At 41.2% G+C, this 22,407-nt stretch overlaps 1 long non-coding RNA gene across 1 annotated transcript in view; it reads left to right on the top strand.

Annotated features, from left to right (window-relative positions):
- Nucleotides 1-22,407, top strand: part of LOC107967860 (uncharacterized) — an 80,175-nt gene that overhangs the window by 28,704 nt on the left and 29,064 nt on the right. The window contains exon 3 of the long non-coding RNA XR_001708608.3: nucleotides 19,606-19,778. This is a non-coding gene — a long non-coding RNA (uncharacterized LOC107967860). The remainder of the gene's footprint in view (nucleotides 1-19,605; nucleotides 19,779-22,407) is intronic.

The raw sequence follows: 22,407 nt of genomic DNA, 5'->3' as shown, positions 1-22,407 counted from the left end.
GTCTAGCTAAAGTTTTGTCAATATTTTTACCTTGTCAAAAAACAACTCTTACTTCCATTGATCTTTTCTACTGTTTTTCTAGTCTCTATTTCATTTATTTCTGCTGTTATCTTTATTTCCTTCCTTCTACTAACTCAAGGCTTAGTTTTTCTTTTCTTTTTTTTTTTGTTTGTTTTTTTTTTTGGTCCTTGAGGTATAACATTAGCTTGTTTATTTAGGACTTTTAGTCTCTTTTGATATAGGCATTTATTGCCATAAACTTTCCTTTTACAACCACCTTTGCTGCATCCCATATGTTTTGGCATGTTGAGTTTACATTTTTGTTTGTCCCAAGATACTTTTAAATTTCTATTTTAATTTCTTATTTGACCCATTGGTTGTTTAGGACCATGTTGTTTAATTTCCACATATTTGCAAATTTTCTAAAATTCCTCCTATTATTGATTTCTAGGTTAATACTATTGTGGCTGAAACAAAATATTTGATATGATTTTATTCTTCTTAAATTTGTTAAGGCTTGTTTTGTGGCCTAACATATTATCTATTCTGCAGAATGCTCCATGTGCTCTGGAGAGGAATATGTATTCTTCTTCTGTTGGATACAATGGTCTGTATATGTCTGTTAAGTCCACTTAGTCTAAAGTGTAGTTCAAGTCCAATGTTTCCTTATTGTTTTTCTGTCCAAATGATCTGTCCATTGTTGAAAGTGGGATATTAACTCACCTACTATATATTGCTGTCTCCCTCTTCAGATCTCTTAACATTTGCTTGATATATTTAGGTGCTCTGATATTTGATGATATATATTTATAATTGTTATATCTTCTTGTTGAACTGATTCCCTTATCATTATATAATGACTTTTTTGGTCTTGTTTTACAGCTTTTGACTTCAAGTCTATTTTATCTGATACAAATATAGCTACCTTGCTCTCTGTTGTTTTCCATGTGGATGGAATACATTTTTCCATTTTTAAATATTCAATCTATGTATGTCCTTAAAGGTTAAATGAGTCTTTTATGGGAAGCACATAGTTGGGTCTTTTTTAAAAATCCATTTGGCCACTCTATATCTTTTTATTAGAGAATTTAATCAATTTACATTCAAGATAATTATTGATAGGTAATGACTTACTACAGATAATTTGCCATTTTTTCTAATTGTTTTGTAGATCTTTTGTTCCTTTCTTCCTCTCTTGCTGTCTTCTTTTGTGATTAGATGAATTTTTTTTCTAGTAGTATGCTTTGATACCTTACTCTTTATATTTTGTGTATCTACTATAGATTTTTTGCTTTGTAGTTACCGTAAGATTTACATAAAACATTTCATAGTTATTACAGGCTATTTTAAGCTGATAACAACTTTACTTTGATTGCATAAAATAATTCTACACTTTTACTCCAACTCCTTTACATTTTGTGTTTTTAATGTCACAATTTACATCTTTTTATATTGTGTATCCCTTAACAAATTATTGCAGCTATTTTATTTTTAATAGTTTTGTCTTTTAACCTTGATGCTAAAGATATAAATGATTTATATACTACCATTACAGTACTAAGGTATTCTGAATGTGACCGTGTGCTTCTTTTTCTTTTTCTTTTCCTTTCCTTTCTCTTTCTTTTCTTTTCTTTTCTTTCTTCCTTAGAGATGGTGTCTCACTACATTGTCCAGTCTGGTCTTGACCCACTGGCTTGAAGCAATCCTTAGCCTCCTGAATAGGTAGGACTACAGGTACATGCCACCATGCTCTGTGCTTAATTTTATCCATGAGTTTTACACTTTCATAGGTTTTTGTGTAACTAATTAGTGTCTTTTTTCTCAGTTTGATTAGAGATTATTTTACCCAATTTTCTTACTTCAAAGGTAAGAAAACTGAAGTCAGAGGTGTTGACAACTGGGTCGATATCATCAATATGGGTAGAGCCAGGACTGGAACTCAGTGATCCTGGGGCCCCACAGAAACTCTTTCTACCTTTCTGTCCTAGTAGCCTTCCACATACTTTCTTACTTTATGTAAAAGCAACTGGGATTCAGGGGCTAATTTTCTGGCTTGTGGGACATTCAGGCCTGAGGATCCCAAGACTTGCTGCATCAGAATCACCCAGGAGTTAAAAATACAGACTCTTGGACCCACCAGAGAATGCAGATCTTTGGAGTGGAGACTAGGAATGATTCCAGCCATTCATGTCACTTCCTTCACTCCCTCTGCTACCTGATCTCTGGTCTATTTTGTTTCGTGTTTGCAAGCTGCCGCTCTGGAGAGGCCTGATACCCTAATTCCTCCAGGAATCCCCACCCTCTTTCATCCACAGAGAAGTGGGTGGACCCTGTGGCCGCAAATGGACATTGCAGGACATGTCACAGTGAGTGGCAGAGATTCACATGGAACAAATCGGGAAGTGGTGTTGGAGCTAGGGAAGTGGAGGATGCTTGTGGCTGCCCTGTCACTCAGGGGATGGTGTGGGCCCTGGTCCTGCATCTGTAGAATCCCATTCAGGGAGTCTCAAAAGCTGAATCCAGCTACTCTGAGGCTTCCTAAACCCTCAGGTCAGCCTATTTCTTGAACCCTCCAGTGTTTAAGTATTAAATAGAGGGATAGCTTTAAATCAGAACATTTTCATTTTAGGAAAGGAATTATAACATGCCTTTGAATAAGGAGCTAGGTTAGCATACTTAAATTGTCATTAGGCTTGCAACACACACACTCTCCCCAACTTGCCCAACTCTCTCTCTCTCATTGCATCCCTGGAACCTAACATGTTGTCTGGTGCATAGCAGGCCTCAGTGAATGAATGAAGTTTTAAGAGCTGTCCTATTAAATTGTAATCTTGCATCTGTGCCTGGAATTCTTTTTAGAGCTCTGGCCAACTCTTAGGGAAAGCGCCCCCTTAATCCACATAGCTGGGGTGTGGCATCTCAGGACCTGATGGGCCAGGGTGGTCATCTGTCCTATGGAGACTCAATCAAGATATCTGTCTTCCTTAAGACATCTGGTGCTTCCATCTTGTTCACTGGCTGTACTTGTCCCTTAAATGAATCATCCAAGCCACTCATTAGGGAAAGCAGTTCTTTATGGATCCAGGAGGAGCCTCAGGCTCTCTACCCTTGAGGGCTGGATTGCTCTGAACAACTGCACTCTCCTGGGTCTCTCTTCTCCAGGTCACATGTGCTGTGGGCACTGTCCCCTTGTGACTGTCTCCCGTGGCCAGGACAATGACAGCTGCCTGTGTCCCCCTTTGGAAGCGTTCTGAATACTTACTTGCCTGCCCATCTAATTTCCCAGGCAGGACTGAGCGAGTTCCTTAGCAAGCAGGCTGGCACGACACCAAACCCGTTCAGCACTTAAAACCATTTTCTCCCGGGCCACAGCTCAGTGGCAGCTCACCTGGCTGTGTGATTACCCTTTGGACGGCTGCTTCCTCCCTTCCCTGGAGCTGGTGAATAAATCAAGTGCTTCCTGGTGGACTAAGAAAGTGGGTTCTGTTTAAGGATAAGAGCATCATTTAGACATAATCAAGGATGCAGAAGAGACTTTGGCTTGGACTAAGACAAATCATTTCTAAACCAGTCATTGCTATCTGAACGTGGTAGAATCTCTTTCCACTACAGGACAAGGCTGGGATTGTGCAGCTCTTAAATAAATAAATGAGCTCACAAATGAGCGTAAGAGGGCTTTGCAAACACAGACTATTCTTGGAATGCACCACTGAGAAATAAATGTTACCTCTGTCTTGATGTAGAGTGGGAGACTTTCATAAACTCTTAGGAGCATGAAATAAACACAGAAGTTAAAAGATGAAAAAAAATCACAAAGACAAAAAGGCATGTGAGTGCCTTTTTAATCATCTACTGATGATTAAAGTAATCTACTGATATGGTTTGATTTCCGAGTAGTGTAAGATAAATATCAATGAAAATTTCATTAAAGAGTATTTTTCTCCAGAAAAGAAGCACATTTATAAATAATCTGTAAGCAGAGGAGGTAGTGGTGGATGAGGAATCTCATATCCAGCTTGCTGGTGCTTTTGTTGCAAACAGTCAAAAATGGCTTAAAGGATAAAGACATTTACCTGCTTGTGTAACTTGAAAGTCCAGAGGTGAATCAGGCTTCCAGGGCATAGGTGCCTGTCAGGCCCCTGGCTTCTTGCGGTCTCTCTGCTCCTCCATCCTCCCTCCATCACCTTAATGGAACAAGGCAGCTTCATTCCCTCACTGTGGGGGTGAAGATGCACATTCTAGAGGCTGATGGGCCTGATTTGCATCCTGGCTCTGCTCAAAAGCTGTGCATCTTAGGCACAATGTGAACCTCTTAAGCACCGGGCTTCTCATCTGGAAAGTGGGAACAATCATAGAGTTGATGTCCTAGGATTGTTGTATTAAATGAAATGGTGAGATGGTGGCTGGTATGCAGCAGGAACTTCCTAAGTGTAGGAGCTCATTCTTGGTCTTTGTGGAACTTACTGAATGGCACCCAGAGCTAGGCACCATGCTAGCTTCTGGAGATGAGAGTAATTGGAAAGACAGATGAGCAACCAGGCTGCTAGGACACAGTGTGGTAGGTATCCTACCCCTGATATCCTTACTCCTACAACAGGGGCTAGGCTGTGGATATGTTAGATCGACATCTTATAGACAACAGAGATGTGCCTGGTGCCGTTGGGGGTGGGGGGAGATATAAGGCTGTTCCTGCCCCCAGGAGCTCCCAGAGTGTGGGTGGATATCGGCAGGAGAACGGGGGTGTTGTGGCTCATGTGAGTCCCATCGCAGACCCCCTCAGAGGCTCAGCTTACCCATGCGGGTGGGGCCCGGGGCCCTAGGCGGATGCCAGCCTCAGCTCCAGAAGTTATCTGCCTGCTTCCATCTAGTGCTCCCCATTCCTCCTACTTCATGAGGGAAAATCTGAGACCCACAGAAGTGAAGCCATTTGCCAACTCTGTCCCAAGAGCCCTGCTCAGGCCAGAAAGCGGTTCCATGCTCCCTCCGCCAGGACACAACATTTCCTCAGACAAGGAGCCGATGGCCCAGTTTCAGTCTGACTCTAACCCACACATCATCATTTTTTCATTCAGTATCAAAAACCCTGAAAGAAACCATGGTATACAGGGAAGACTGTCTGGCATCTTTTCAGTTTGGTTTGGGAGTTACTGGATGAGAGAGAATGCCATAAACATCATGGTTTCTGGTGCACCTGCCCTTAAGAATTGTGGGCGGGGGGCGGGGTGAACAAGTGCAAAGGAAATAGCATTTGTGAAACGAATCTTTCAAACTCCTTTTTCTTTTTAAAAATGCTTGACTTAGCACACATGAGCTTTTCTTTCCTGTAAAAATGAGTACTGAATGTGAGAGAGGAGCAGGACTGCAGGGCGGACTCAGCTCTGGTTAATGTCAGTGCAGGGCTATGGGCCCTGGCAGAGAACCGTCTGGCTGGCTTGGAGAGAAAGAAATGCCCTGGAAAGGAAAGCAGGGATGTTCTTTAGGGATAGGAATGTGTTGGGAGAAAGTCCTTTTAAGCCAGGGTATAAAGAAGTTGCTAGACCTCCCCATTGCATCAGCCTCAAAGGCAGCGAGCATTCTGATTTCCTTGGAACCAGTGCTATCATCTGCCAGCAAGAACAGCAGCTGCCTTTCTGTGAAAAAAAAAAAAAAAAAGGAAAAGAAAAAGAAAAAAAAGAAAGAAAGAAAAAGAAAAACGTCACTGAATTAAAGAAGGCAGTGAATATTTTTACTGTGTGGAAAGGATATTTTCAGCACATCTGGGCAAGATCTTAAACTCACCAACTGCTTCATCTAAGATTCTCAAGCTTCCTAGGGATGTTTTATTGCATTTCTTCCAAGTTTTATCACTTTATTTCCAATTTGTATCCTTAGGGGCCGAAGAAAAATGATTTTCTGAATCATGGGAAATGATTCAAGCTGGGGACAATTTGATATTAACTGAGGGCATGCAGGAGCCACAGAGAAACTTAGCACTTTCTTATAGATCCTAAAATGCAATCAAAAGTGGCAAATGGTTATTTTTTCCCCTAATTTAATAAAATGACAGAACGAGTTAAGTTATTGAAGATCTGACACTCCATCAGGATTCTGAAGTACTGGGGAAATTGAATTACTCTTTCTAAATAATACAGAAGGGGAAAATGAAAGTATTAGAGTCACCATGCCTAAGAATAAATGGAGACATGTTTAGTTTTATGAAGAAATTCAGTCCTTGAGATTTCTGGGTTTTTTCCCCCCCGCTTAACAGTCAATTCAACCAAAGGGAAAGGAACATTTCTTCCTAGATACTACAATGTGCCATTTAAAAGACTTTCCTGGTACGTGTGGCCTAGGAAACCCACGATCTGTGTAGGCAGGGTGGTCGTGATAAAGATGACATTTGCCTTTGAAACATGCTGGTATGACAAAAGAATCGGAGGCATAATTCTGAAAATGTGGAAAGAGAAATGAACATACTTACCTAGTTCAAACTTGTGTTAATGAATACCATGTTTTAATTTGTAATGTGTGCTTTCATAGCACAGAGAACTGGAAAAACCAATCTTCTAATATTTCGTTCCCTGAATTAATTGCTACCTCTCAGGAAAAATACTTCCAAATATATTCAAGAGTGCTTATGGCATTACATCCTTGGCAAGAAAGTGACGGTAAAAATTACTATATATCCCTAAATAAAAAGTAAATTTTTTTCTTTCATTATTATTCAAAATTGGGGAAATCACTGACAAGCAATATCTTATAAATGGATTGGTTATGAATAGGTTACAAATTGGTTAGTTGAGGAAGACACAGTGATTTTAAAAAATATGGTTACCAGTTTTAGCAAATAAAAACACAGGTTGCTTAGTTAAATTTAAATTTCGGATAAACTACCTTTTTTTTGTAGTATAGGTATGTTCTGTGCAATATTTGGGACATAATTATACCAAAACATTTTTGTTGTTTATCTAAAATTCAAATTTAACCAGGCTCCCTGGATATTATCATGCAACCCTAGTCTAAACTAACCTTGAAATGCTAGTTTTGGATGAATATAGTGGTCATCTGATGGAACAGATGGTTTCAAAAAGAGAACAAGACATTGAACAGGTTTAGTATTCAGGAATTATTCTTGGGGGTGGAATACACTCAATTACAATTTGTTGGATGTATTGTATTGGAAACAAACCTTATTAAAATCACTTACAAGGCCGGGCGCGGTGGCTCATGCCTGTAATCCCAGCACTTTGGGAGGCCAAGGCGGGTGGATCACGAGGTCAGGAGTTCAAGACCAGCCTGGCCAAGATGGTGAAACCCCATCTCTACTAAAAATACAAAAAAAAATAGCCAGGCATGGTGGCGGGCACCTGTAATCCCAGCTACTCAGGAGGCCGAGGCAGAGAATTGCTTGAACCTGGAAGGCAGAGGTGGCAGTGAGCCAAGATCGCGCCACTGCACTCCAGCCTGGGTGACAGAGCAAGACTCTGTCTCAAAAAAAAAAAAAAAAAAAAATTACTTACAAAGCCACACAGTAAATGTTTTGCATATGGTGACTGCCAAATGGAAAAAAAAAAAAAATGACACAACTAGCTGTTTCCTGAAACGTGAATGCACACTTGCCGCCTGGGTAAAATGTCCAGCAACATACATAGAAAGTCAGATAGTGCTGAAGCTCAAGCAACTTCGATGGCACAAAGATGATGTTTTAGATAACTCAGATTATAGCAATGACAAAATAAATTATTAAAGTCAAAAATGCATATGAGAATTTAAATAGAATCATTTCAGTGATTCAGCAAGAGTGGGAAAAGGCAATCCTTTAAAATAATGTATTAGTTGATCTAGTGTGTAATTTTATATATTTGTAACTTACTTGAACACTGCAATGTAGATATTTAAGCATTCTGTCTCCAGCCCTTAAAGGAGATATATTTTTTTCTTCTTTCTTTCATCAATCTCCTCATTGGGAAAGCAAAGGCTCACATTATATACCAGACTGCTTAATGGTTTGAGCATGTGTCCAAAAATATTCGGACAAAATATTGGGCAATTATGGATATCATGTTCATAAATTTCAGGACAATGCATTGATTGTCTTATCAGGATCAAACTCAGGTGTACCTTAATGCTAAGAAATTTGTGAGCCAGCTTCAAGTTTGCACCCATTTAACAAATGGTCACCAGCTGTAACTCCTACTGCCAGCCAAGAGGGAGTAATGGGACCTGATTTACCCTACCCCCTTAAACAATTAGAAAATTGGACAAAATATATTTAAAAACGTTTTTCAGACACCAAACAAAAGGCAGCACAGTATTGTGATTCCTGAGAAGCAATGTGTGTTTTATTATTGCCTGAGCTTACCACTTAAAAGCAGTTGGCAGGCTGCAGTGCAGAGAGGAAAATCCAGATAAAACCCAGTGGTCTTTGTGTGTTGAACAGATCAAAGCTAAGGTGGCTGGAATTTAAGAAAAGGTGTGTTGGGGAAGAGGGAGCTACGGCGGGGAAGTGGACATGGCTCTGGAAACACACAGGAGGTTCTGTCCAGCCTTTGAGTACTGATCTGTGTATACGTGACAAGAAACTATCTGAGGTCAGAGAAAGAATCCTGAAAAAGAGTAGGCAGAACAATTCCTAGAGTTCAAACAAGGCTGAGAATAGTCCGTGTTTCTACCAGTGAAGAGTTGTAGCTGGGGCATCTGCCAGAATTCTCAGAAGAATGTTTCTGTAGCAGTGGGGCTTCATTAGCCCTGGACTAAAAGTTATTCTGGACCTGACACATTAGGCTTAAAAGCAAGCATCAAAAGGATACAGCTGACTCCAAGTGATTTAACAGTGTGCCATAACAAAATCCAGCACTAAACAAACATAACAAGATACAGCAACCAACGCAGCAAATTAATGATGCTCAGCATCCAATAAAAAATTACCAGGCATACAAAGAAGAAGAAAAATATGACTCCTAAATGGAAGAAAAATCAATCAATAAACCTGGATCCAAAAATAACAGAGATACTAGAAGTTGGAGATAAGGATGTTTGAAAAGCCACTGCTCCATATTCAGATACACCTTGGAGATATTGTGGGTTTGGTTCCAGACAACTGCAATAAAGCAAATAACACAATAAAGTCAGTCACATGAATTGCTTGGTTTCCCAATGCATATACAAGTTAGGCTTACAGGCCGAGGCAGGAGGATTGTTGGAGGCCGGGAGTTCTAGACCAGCCCAGGCAACATAGTGAGACCCCATCTCTAAGAAAAAAAGAATACCTGGGCATGGTGGCACACACCTGTAGTCCTAGCTACTTAGGAGGCTGAGGTGAGAGGACTGCTTGAGCCCAGGAGTTCCAGGTTGCAGTGGGCTATGATCGCACCACTGCACTCCAGCCTAGGCAACACAGTGAGACCCCATCTCTAAAAAAAAGAAATTATGCTTACACTATACTGTAGTCTATTAAGTGTTTAATAGCATTATGCCTAAAAAAACAATGTACCTATCTTAATTTAAAAAGACTTTATTGTTTAAAAAATGCTAACATTCATCTAAGTCTTCAGCAAGTCAGAATCTTTTTGCTGATGGAGAATCTTGCCTTGATATTAATGGCTGCTGACTGATTGGGATGGTGGTTGCTGAAGACTGGGGTAGTTGAGGAAATTTCTTAAAATAAGACAGTAATGAAGTTCAACTCTTCCTGTCATGAAATATTTCTCTGTAGCATTCAATACTGTTTGATAATATTTTAACAAGATATCTGGGCATGGTGGCTCACACCTGTAATTCCAGCACTTTGGGAGGCCAAGGCAGGTGGATCACTTGAGGTCAGGAGTTCGAGACCAGCCTGGCCAACATGGTGAAACCCCGTCTCTACTAAAAAATACAAAAATTAGCTGGGCGTGGTGGTGGGTGCCTGTAATCCCAGCTACTTGGGAAGCTGAAGCAGAAGAATCGCTTGAACCCGGGAGGCGGAGGTTGCAGTGAGCCGAGACCACGCCACTGCACTCCGGCCTGGGTGACAAGGCGAGACTCCATCTCAAAAAAAAAAAAAAAAAATTAAAAATATTTTACCCATAGTAGAACTTCTTTCAAAATTAGACACAATCCTCTCAAACCCTGCTGCTGCTTTATCAACGAAGTTTATATCATATTCTAAATACTTTGTCGTTATTTCAACAATGTTCACAGCATCTTTTTCAGGAATACATTCCATGTCAAGAAACCACTTCCTTTGCTCATTTATAAGAAGCAACTCCTCGAATGGCGTGAACCCGGGAGGCGGAGCTTGCAGTGAGCCGAGATCGCGCCACTGCACTCCAGCCTGGGCGACAGAGCGAGACTCCGTCTCAAAAAAAAAAAAAAAAAAAAAAAAAAAGAAGCAACTCCTCATCCATTAAAGTTTTATCATGAGATTGAAGCAATTCAGTCACATCTTCAGGCTCTACTTCTAATTCTAGTTCTCCTGCCGTTTCCACCACATCCACAGTGATCTCCTCCACTGAAGTCTTGAACCCCTCAAACTCCTTCATGAGTGTTGGAATCAACTTCTTCCAAACTCCTGTTAATATTGATATTTTGACCTTCTCCTATGAATGACTAATGCTAATGACATCTTGAATGGTAAATCCTTTCCAGAAGGCTTTCAATTTATCTTTTCCAGATCCATCAGAGTAATCACTACCTATGGCACCTGCGGCCTTATGAAGTATGTTTCTTAAATAATAAGACTTGAAAGTCAAAGTTACTCCTTGATCTATGGGCTGCAGAATAAATGTTAAGTTAGCAGGCAGGGTAGCAATATTCGTCTCCTGTATACCCCTTTCAGGGTTCCTAGGTGACCAGGTGCATTGTCAATGAGCAGTAATATTTTGAAAGAAATCTTTTTTTTCTGAGCAATAGGTCTCAATGGTAGGCTTAAAATATTCAGTGAACCATGCTGAAAACACATGTGCTGTCATTGAGGCTTTGTTTTTCTATTTCTAGAGCACAGGCAGAGGAGATTCAGTACAATTCTTAAGGACTATAGGATCTTAGGAATGGTCAATGAGCATTGGAGTCAACTTAAAGTCACCAGTGCATTAGCTCCCAGTGATAGTCAGCCTGTCCTTTGAAGCTTTCAGAGCTTCCGTCCTTTGAAGCTTTCCATCAATGATGTTACCTAGACCTTCTGGATAACTTGCTGCAGCTTCTCAATCAGAACTTGCTGCTTGCACTGTTATGTTCTGAGGATGGCTTCTTTCCTTAAATTTCATAAACCCACCTCTGCTAGCTTCAAACTTTTCTTCTGTAGCTTCCTCACCTCTCTCAGCCTTCATAGAATTGAAGAGTTAGGGTCTTGCTCTGGATTAGACTTTGGCTTAGGGAATGCTGTGGCTGGTTTGATCTTCTATCCAGACCACTCAAACTTTCCCCGTATCAGCAATAAGTCTGCTGTTTTACTTTCTTATCATTTGTGTGTTCACTGGAGTGACAATTTTAATTTCCTTTAAGAGCTCTCCTTTGCATTCACAACTTGGCTAACTGTTTGGTGCAAGAGACCAAGCTGTCAGCCTATCATGCCTTTTGACATGCCTTCCTCAGTAAGCTTAATCGTTTCTAGCTGTTGATTTAAAGTAAGAGACATGCAACTCTTCCTTTCACTCAGACACTTAGAGGCCATTATAAAGTTATTAATTGGCCCAATTTCAAAATTGTCATATCAGGGAACAGGGAGAATAGAGAGGATAGGGAGAGAGACAAGGAAATGGCCAGTTGATGAAGCAGTCAGAACACACACAACATTTATAGATTAAATTCGTTTTTTGTTTGTTTGTTTTGAGACAGAGTCTCGCTCTGTCGCCCAGGCTGGGCCCCAAAACAATTACAATAGTAGCATCAAAGATCACTGATCACAAAGAACCATAACAGATATAATAATAATGAAGAGTGTGATGTATTATGAGAATTATCAATATGTGACACAAACTGAGCACATGCTGTTGGGAAAATGGCACTGATAGACTTGCTCCACACATGGTTGCCACAAACCTTCAATGTGTGAAAAACGCAACACTGGCAAGGTGCAATAAAGCAAAGGGCAATAAAGCAAAGTGTGCCTGCATTCAAGAAGGTGGAGGTAAGCACGGGCATGGGGAGCAGAGACAAGAGAGATAAAAAGAGGGAGAGGGAGACCCACAGGGAATTTGATGGCATACAGTAGAAACTATCCGAAGTAAAACACACCGAAAAGAAATATTAAATAGAACAGTGAGTTGTGGGATAATATCAAGGGGCCTAAGGTACATGCAAGTGGAGTTCCACAAGAAGCAGGGGACAGAAGAACATTAGAAAAAATAATGGCCAGGTGCAGTGGCTCACGCCTGTAATCCCAGCACTTTGGGAGGCTGAGGCGGGTGGATCACCTGAGGTCGGGAATTCAAGACCAGCCTGGCCAACATGGCGAAACCCTGTCTCTACTAAAAATACAAAAATTAGCCAGGCGTGGTGGCGCACACCTGTAATCCCAGCTACTCAGGAGGCTGAGGCACAAGAATTGCTTGAACTCAGGAGGCGAAGGTTGCAATGAGTAGAAATTGTGGCCAGGAGCAGTGGCTCATACCTGTAATCCCAGCACTTTGGGAGGCCGAGGCGGGCGGATCACGAGGTCAGGAGATGGAGACCATCCTGGCTAACACGGTGAAACACCATCTCTACTAAAAATACAAAAAAATTAGCTGGGCGTGGTGGCAGGCACCTGTAGTCCCAGCTACTTGGGAGGCTGAGGCAGGAGAATGGCGTGAACCTGGCCTGGGCGACAGAGCGAGACTCCGTCTCAAAAAAAAAAAAAAGAAAAAAGAAATCATGCCACTGCACTCCAGCGTGGGTGATAAGAGTGAAACTCCATCTCCAAAACAACAACAACAACAACAACAACAACAATAATAATAATAATAATAAAGATAATGGTCAAGGAGGAAGGATTGCTTGAGGCCAGGAGTTCAAGACCAGCCTGAACATGTCTCTATAAAATTAAAAAAGTTAGCCACGTGTGGTAGCACCTGTAGTCCCAGCTGTTGGGGAGAGTGTTGTGGGAGAACTGCTTGAGCCCAGGAGACTGAGGATGCAGTGAGCCATGATCCTGCCACTGTGCTCCAGCCTGGGTGATGGAGTCAGACCCTATTTTGAAAAAGACTTAAAAAAGAGAAATGTTAAAGGAAGTTCTTTGGACAAAAGAAAAATGAATATTAATCCTTTAGACCCCTTCATATTATCCCACAACTCACTGGGGTTCTGTTTATTTATTTTTAGTATTTATTTTCAATATTTATTTTCAGTATGTTTTATAATTTCTTTCAACAATGTTTTGTAGTTTTCTGTGTATAAGCCTTTCAATTCCTTGGTTAGATTTATTCCTAAGTATTTAATTCTTTTTTTTTTTTTTTTTTTTTTTGAGACAAAATCTCACTGTGTCACCCAGGCTGGAGTGCAGTGGCATGATCTCTACGCATTGTAACCCCCACCTCCTGAGTTCAAGCAATTCTTATGCCTCAGCCACCCAAGTAGCTGGGACTACAGGCACGCACCACCATACCCAGCTAACTTTTGTATTTTTAGTAGAGACGGGGTTTCACCATGTTGGCCAGGCTAGTCTCAAACTCCTGGCCTCAGGTGATCCGCCTGCCTCAGCCTCCCAAAGTGTTGGGATTATAGGCATGAGCCACCGCACCTGGCCCCATTTAATTCTTTTAGATGCTGATGAGATTCAACTTGCTTTCCTAACTTTTTTTTGGATTTTTCACTGCTGGTGTACAGAAATACAACTGATTTTTGTGTGTTGACTTTGTGAGGGCACGAGACTTTGCTGCATTTGTTTATTAGCCCTAATAGATTTCTTGCGGATTTTTTAGAATTTTCTATATACAATATCATGTCATTTGTGATTAGAGGTAGTTTCCTCTCTTCCTTTTCAATTTTTAAAATTTCTTTTTCTTATCTATTAACTCTGACTAGAACTTCTAGCACAATGTTGAGTAGAAGTGGTGAAAGCAGGCACCCTTGTCTTGTTCTGATTTTAAGGGAAAGCTTTCAGTCTTTCACCCTTGAGTACAATATTGGATGTGTTTTTATCATGTTTAGGTATTTTATCATGTTGAGGAATTTTCCCTATAATACTAGTTTTCTGCGAGTTTTTTTTTTAATTATGGAAGGGTATAGGATTTTGTCAAATGCCTTTTCTGCATCAATTGACTTGATCATGTGGTTTTTCCCTTTTGTTATATTAATCTGATGTATTACATTTATAGTTTTATTTTGAGCCACCCTTAGGGTAAGGAGGCATGAATCGATGGAGCACAGAGGATGTTTTGAAGGTCTGTTATTAGATGTGTAAATGTTTATAACTGTGATGTATCTTGCGGTATCAATGTTTATTAATATGTAATGTATATATTTTTCTCTTATAATTTTTTAAAATGTAAAGTCTATTTTATCAGATATTAGTATAGCTACTCCAGCTCTCTTTTGATGGCTATTTGCATTACTGTCCTTTTCCATCCTTTTACTTTTAACCTATTTGTGTCACTGAGTCTAAAGTTAGTGTCATAGACAACATATAGTTGGATTATATTTTAAAAATCCAGTCTGCCAATCCTTGTTTTTTGATTGGAGAATTTAATCCATTTGTGTTTAAAGTAATATAAGGAGGACTTCCTTCTGACATTTTGCTATTTGTTTTCTACATACCTTATGACTTTTAGCTACCTCATTTCCTGTAATACTGCCTTCTTAGGTGTTTAGTAAAAAAATGATTTCTTGCAGTGAAACTTTTATTCCCTTCTAATTTCCTTTTGTGTATACTCTATAGCTATTTTCTTTGTGGTCATCATGGGAATTACATTTAACATCTTAGAGTTGTAACAATCTAATTAAGTTTATAAAAATGTAACTTTTAAGTTCACTGATTCTTCTGCTTGCTCAAATCTGTTTTTGAAACTTTCTAGTGCATATTTTATTTCAATTATCATACTTTTCAGCTTCAAGATTTCTTTTTGGTTCTCTTTTAAAATTTCTCCCTATTGATACTCTTATTTTGTTCATATATCATTTCTGCATATCTTTGTCTATGTCTTCCTTGAGTTCTTTGAATCCTTAAGACATTTTGTTTTGTTTTGTTTTGTTTTTGTTTTTGTTTTTGAGACAGAATCTCTCTCTGTGCCAGGCTGAAGTGCAATGTCGTGATCTCAGCTCACTGCAACCTCCGTCTCCTGGGTTCAAGTGATTCTCCTACCTCAGCCTCCCAAGTAGCTGGGACTACAGGTGTGCACCACCACGCCCAGCTAAAAGACAGTTGTTTTAAAGTCTTTGTCTAGTAAGTCTAATGTCTGACCTTCATGTACATTTTGTGTCAACTTATTTTGTTCCCTTGAATGGGCCATAGTTTTCTATTTCTTTGTATGCCTTTTTGTTTGTTCATTCTGAAAACTGGATGTTCGAATCTTATGACGTGGAAACTCTGGAAAACAGATTCTCCCTCTTACCCAGGGTTTGCTGTCTTTTGATTGTTGTATGGTGTCTTTGTGCCAGGGATCAGCTTGAGGTGAAAGTTTAATGTCTTCTCATGTCTTTTCTGAGCCTGTGTCTTTCCCTAGGCATGCAAAGTGGCATTCTAAATTTCCCCATATACATGCTTGTTTTTGAATGTCCAAAGACAGACAGACAGACAAACAAACAGGTATAGTTCCTTTAAATCTCCTGGAAGCTGCTTCAGCTGGGAGGAATTCATACAATGACATCCAAACTCTTTACTCACTAATCAGTGATCAAACAGCAATCCCGTGAGAACACGGAACCCCACTATTTGAAGGACAAGGTCATTATTGCCTGTCATGACTCCAGCAAGATGTGCCAGAGATATGGGCTGCCATTCCCCAGCTGCCTGCCACCACACTGATAGCTGATATCAACTGAAATTTACCAGCTAAGCTGGTCCCTGGAAGTTTCAAGTATTCAAATAAACTGAGTTCCAAAATGGTTACTTGAGACTGTTTCTGCCAGTACAATTGTTGTCCAGGTGGACAGATAGATTCCTGATAGCTTCCAATTCTGCCATCTCTCCGGCAGCACTACCCTGCAGACTATAACAAAGAGCAGGAGAGTTAATATAGCCTTGGGGTAAAAGAGAGGCTGTACTATTGTCCTTCCTATGTAAACATGTTTTTGATTTTCCTTATAGAAGGGAATAATGCATTTGCCACATCAAAAGCCACATACAAAGTGCTAGGGGCTGTGTTGATCTGTTTTAGTAAAGATAACACATCTGGCACAGCAGCTGTAATTGGAGCTATTACTTGGTTCGGTTTACACTGTTAGCATTGGTCTACCATCCATTCTGGCCCTCTGACTTTCAAGCATGCCTCAGGTTGATAATTGGCTTACCTAGGCTTGTCATATTTTTTTTCAAGTCGTTTGAAGAAGTTAACAAAAGCCAGCCAACTCCATAGTCTTTTAAATATCATTGTTTTCATACTGCTCAAGCTTCCAGCATCTGTATCATCTTTCCCCTTCCACCTGTACCTCATCCCAAATGAACACAGGGAAAACTCTGGTAATTGTGATCTCACTTCCCACCAGCAACAAGTTCTTTATTGCTATTTTTGAGGACTCACTTCAATACAAATTTTCTTAGCCTGGATTCCACCCTCTAAGCAGAACATGAAATAAAGGATTGTATGCAGGTGGTTTACTTGCAAATGTGATCTTAGCCAGTGGTAGTATGAGATAAGGAAGAGAACAAGGAAGAAAGGAAACCAGTACAAGGATGCTTTATTCAGTTGGCCAGCCCAATGAACAATGGGTGCTCCATTCTGCCGGGACCTTCTGAAAAGCCTTATGAAATGCATCTCTAAACAGTTCTGCTCTGGGAATCAAAGGAGGAAGCATCTGCCCACTGACTCCTTTAATCCATTGGTCAAGGGTAACCATATGGGCTTTATAGCTCCCTGTCATATCCTGATTGTGCATTCCTGGGTTCAAAGTTGATTCCTATGGACATTCCACACTGAATCATCAGAGAAGCTCTATGGCAGGAAGGGACACATACTTGATGTGGGCCCAAAGCAAAGCACCTGCACAAACCTGGTGGAAGCCTGTGTAGGACTAGTCACTGTAGCAGTAGCTGAAGGAAAACGGGCACTTGGAGGGGTGCACGAGAGGAATCCAGTAGAACTTGGCACAGTGAAAACCTTTGATTAATACTAAATCAGAGAAAATTGCTAGTTGTCTATTTTAGCATATTTTCTGCCAATGAAGAAACTCAACTGGCAAAATAATTACTGCGTATTCGTCAAGCTGATTTTGGGGCCTACTGAATTAGCATCCATTTTAAAATCCATTAGAACTGTTGAAGTGTGCTTTTAACAGCTATAGTCAGTAACAAGTAAAACACAAATTTATAAACTTTGTAGTATAAATGGAAAAACACATTTAAGAAATCACCTTACTTGTCATATGTAAGACAGCTCTTGTCATAAATGTCATAAATAAGACAGCTCTCTCTGGCAGCCTCCAAGCTTACTAATTTCATCCTTGACTGTTGCTGTCTAGGATACATTTTGCAATCTGGAAACTGTGGCCACTTCACCCAGTATGACCATCACATCTTATTACTTTCTCTGGGGCCTGGAAGCTGAGGACCTGGGTTCAAATCTGGATTTACCAGTAGCTGAATTTGAGCAGGGAAAAGCCTCTCTGAACTTTATTTTCCTCATCTGAAAAATGGGGAAGATAATAACTGACTCAAAAAGTTTTTGTGAATAATAATATATGTAAAATGCTTGGCACAGTTACTTTGGGTTTATCTGAGATAAAAAAGTTAATTATGAAACTTTGAATACTGATTTATAGTTTATTTTACAAAGTACCTTTCAGCATTTCTGTGACTCAGTGTGAAAGTCAATTATGATCCTTATTACTGACAGATACTTGGAAAAGTTGAATGACTTGACTAAGGTCTTACAGTAACAGGGCCGAGCCCTAGGATTCTGATTCCAAACCCAGTGTTCTTTCTGATGCTTCACACCAATCCCCACCTCCCCCAAGAAAACTTTCCCATCATGCTGTTCTCTTCCCAGAGACAGATAGTAAACAAATACCCAAACAAAAAAAATACACAGGCATAAAAATGCTAGGTCGCGCATTGCTCTGAGGAAAAGTGAAGTAGGAAAAGCAGACACACTGTGGCTAAGGGAAGGGTGGGGAGGGAGGGCTCTCTGAGGAGGTGCCATTTGAGCAGAGCTAAATGAACTGAGCAAGCCAGACAGAATCCGGGGTGAGGGAATTCCAGGCAGAAGGCACAGCAAGCAAAAGCCTGGAGACAGGCATGCGCCTGATGTTTTGGAGGAAGAGCCAGGATGTGGCGGTAACTGGAGTGCAGTCATCGGGCAGGGGAGCGGTGGGAAACGCGAATGGGGAGAGCTGCCAAACTGGAATGTTTTAGGCAGTGCTGAGAAATTCCGACTTTATTCTAAGTGTGATGGAGGTCTCTTAAGACATTTTTATTTTTTAAAAAAATTTTATCTCCTGAAATTTCTTTTTACTAGCTTTTTTTTTTTTATGAAAACATTCTTATAAAGGTTCATTAGTTTGTGTGGAAGACAGACTACAGAATGGCATGTGTAGGGAGGCAGGGAGGCCAGGTAGGAAGCTAGATCATACTGAGGAAGGGTGGAGGCCAGGGAGCAGAGATTAGAAAATCTCTCCCGCTTGGAAGTGGCTGGGCCAGCTGGTGAATTTGGTTCCACAGCTGATGAAGGTGTGCAGGCTGTGGCTTCAAGCTTCATGCCATATTCAACGGCAGGAGTCAAGCACCTGGAGCGTCCACAGGTCCTGGTGCCTGCCGCTGGTGAGTGGCCACCTCCCCCACATGCCGATGGACCCACAACGCAGGATACTCTCCTGCCTATTTATCTAACTCCTCCCTCACCCACACCTTTGGCGCCACTCTCTTCTGGCACAGAGCTCCCGTTTCCACCAATACCCTACACCCGTCACTGCCGCAGGTCTTTACATTGGTTGCTCTCGTGTGCAAAGCTCCTATGTGCAAATTTCATGTATTTCATATATTTCCTATTTCTGTTCATATTTCTCATCGCAAATATGAGGTTGGTGCAAAAGTAATTGCGGTTTTGCCATTACTTTCAATGACAAAAACTGCAATTACTTTTGCACCAACTTAATATCACTTCTTCGGAAACTTCTGATTATGCTACTTAAAACAGGCCCTCAAAGACGTTGTCATTCACCTCACCTCCTTTTTTACAAAGATTTTGATCAAAATGTGACATTATTATTATTCTTATCTACTGCTTAACTGTTTATCTTCTATCACTAAAGTACACTCTGCATGCGTACAGGAAACGAGCCCTCGCTGTCCTCTGTTGCAGCCACAGCGTCCAGGGTAGTGTTTAGCATATTGTAGGTATGCAATAAATGGAATGAAAGAATGAATAACTTCAGTCCTTTCTAAGGCTAGAGAGTGTCCTGAAAACCTCCTATATCAATCATGGATAGTGTTTGATCTCTGAAACGTCGACCTCTGGTGAATATAATGACCCAAATAATATACACAGAGCTCTCTCACCCCCACTTGATTTCCAGGTACCATTTGGATTCTCATGGCACGCCTACCCATTAGACAGGCCCTCTCTGTACTGATGATGGCATACATTAATTCACATATGGAATTCAATAAGTGACCAAGCCAGAGCATGACACATCTTTTGGAAATTATGCCTCGATGCATGATGTGGCCATCACTTTGTTCAGCCTCAGTAGGTATTTGTTACACAAATCTCTCGTCAATTAGAGGTTATAAGCTTGACCATTGCGTTTTTCACTCATCCTTTCACGTTGCCAAGGTATTACTAGCACGTCTTGCTGGGTGGGGTGGCTCATGCTTGTAATCCCAGCCCTTTGGAAGGCTGTGGCAGGTGTACTGCTTGAGGCCAGGAGTTCGAGACCAGCCTGGGCAACACAGTGAGACCCCCATCTCTACAAAAAATAATTTTTAAAAAATCAGCTAGGCGTGGTGGTATGCACCTGTAGTCCTAGCTACTCGGGAACCTGAGGCAAGAGGATCACTTGAACCCACAAGTTCGAGGTTAAAGTAAACTACGATTGCACCATTGCACTCCAGCCTGGGTGACAGAGTGAGACCCTGTCTCTAAATACTACTACTACTACTACCAATAATAAGCATGTCTTGTATTTTGATTGCCCTAAATTTTTATCAATGAGTCCTATTTTTGTACAATGTTAACTGTAATTATCTTATTCATAGTCTTTCAAAAAAAAGTATATATTCTAACCCATTGCATGCATTTAGTTCTTTACAGCAAGTTAAAAAAGAGGGAGGCCTATGTGTTGTCATTTTAAAAGGGGGATGTATCTGGGTATGAGAAACAAAGTAGACCTCAAATATCTCTTTTTCTGCTGCAAAGACCAACTAATATTGAAATGCTCATTATTTAAGTCAGAGTAATTTTTGTGTTTCCCAAGGCTAATGAGAATCAGGAATTTGTTAAGCAATAAATCTGGATTATGGATGGCATCATGATTTTCAAGATTTTTTGCTTTTTAGGGAAGGACACTGAAAATGGCCTCTGTGCTTGGAGATGTGTGTGTGTGTGTGTGTGTGTGTGTGTGTGAGACAGGGTCTCACTCTGTTGCCCAGGCTGGTCTTGAACTCCTGGGCTCAAGTGATCCTCCCACCTCAGCTTCCCAAGGTGCTGGGATTACAGGCATGAGCCATGGTGCCTGGCCATTGGGAAGTTTTTTTAAAGCTGAAAGACAAAAAAAGGTAGAAGAACATATATGTAGGCAGAAATACAAACAGTAGCACTGATAAATGTGGAGGAGGTCAGTATAAAGTAGGGGCTATTACCAGATTGCAAGTATTTTGGAAAATGTCAACATAACTAATTTCCATATTTAAAAAGTATTCTACCATCGATTGCTCCTGTTCTTGAACTTAGATGTGGAGAAAAAACACTTTCTAGGCCAGGTATGGTGGCTTACGCCTGTAATCCCAGCACTTTGGGAGGCAGAGGCAGGTGGATCGTTTGAGGTCAGGAGTTTGATACCAGCCTGGCCAAAATGGTGAAACCCAGTCTCTACTAAAAATACAAAAATTAGCAGGGCATGGTGGTGCGCACCTGTAATACCAGCTACTCAGGAGGCTGAGGCAGGAGAACTGCTTGAGCCTGGGAGGTGGAGGTTGCAGTGAGCCGAGATCGTGCCCCTGCACTCCAGTCTGGGAAACAGAGTGAGACCCTGTCTCAACAAAAAACAAAAAACAGCAACAACAAAAAACCCAACATTAAAAATAAATAAATAAAGAGTTCTCTTTTGGATGTGTTCAGTTCGAGATACTATTTGACATCCAATAGAAAGTCATCCATTCATTCAGCACATACTGATGAGCGCTGCTGTAAGGCACTCTTCTTCTAGTTGCTGGGACTATTGCAAATAAATAATTCCATCCTGCAGTTTCTTTTCTAGCGGGAGAGAAAAACCAGTAAACAGACACCTCACTGATGCTCAGTGCTGTGCTGGAAAACCAAGCAGGTACAAGAGAGGGAGAATGCTGGGGTGGGGAGGCAGGCGGGCTGTGATTTTTTTATTTTTCGAGGTGAAGTCTCCCTCTGTCGCCCAGGCTGGAGTACAGTGGCACAATCTTGGCTCACTGCAACCTCCACCTCCTGGGTTCAGGCAATTCTTCTGCCTCAGCCTCCCGAGTAGCTGGGATTACAGGCATGTGCCACCATGCCTGGCTAATTTTTATATTTTTAGTAGAGACAGGGTTTCACCATGTCAGCCAGGCTGGTCTTGAACTCCTGACCTCAAGTGATCCACCCGCCTCAGCCTCCCAAATTGCTGGGATTACAGGCATGAACCACCATGCCCGGCCTCAGGCTGTGATTTTTAAAGCAGAGAGGGAGAGCCTCTCTGAAGATAAGACTTGAGCAGACCCCAAAATGTCACCAAGAAGCTTGCTGGGGAGAGCACTGGAGGCAGATGCAGACAGCAGCAAGCATAAAGGCCTTAAGACCAAATGTGCTTGGCATGCTTGAGGGTCAGCAAGGAGAGTGGTGGAGTGGGAGTGCAGCCACCGGGAGGAGAGGGACAGAGGCTGGGACCAACTAGGGAAGGGAGGCCAGGACACTAGGGACTTCTGGGTACAGCAGGGGAGTGACGTGACCTCCATGCCCAAGGCTCACTCAGGATGCTGTGTGAAGACTAGGAGAAGGGCGGAGGTTACTGGAACAGTCTTGGAAAGCAGGCTGTGCCTTGGTAGAGGGTGGTACAGTGCAGGTGGTGAGGACAGAGCGACTCAGGATATGTTTTCAAGGGACAGTTGGCAGGATTTGCATATGGAACAGATGTCCTGTGTGAGAGATG

This window comes from Pan troglodytes, chromosome 14 (genome assembly GCF_028858775.2).
Source record: "Pan troglodytes isolate AG18354 chromosome 14, NHGRI_mPanTro3-v2.0_pri, whole genome shotgun sequence".
In the NCBI taxonomy this organism is placed as follows: Eukaryota; Metazoa; Chordata; class Mammalia; order Primates; family Hominidae; genus Pan; species Pan troglodytes.
Note: the sequence above shows the minus strand (reverse complement) of the source record. Positions and strands in the feature narration are given on the sequence as shown.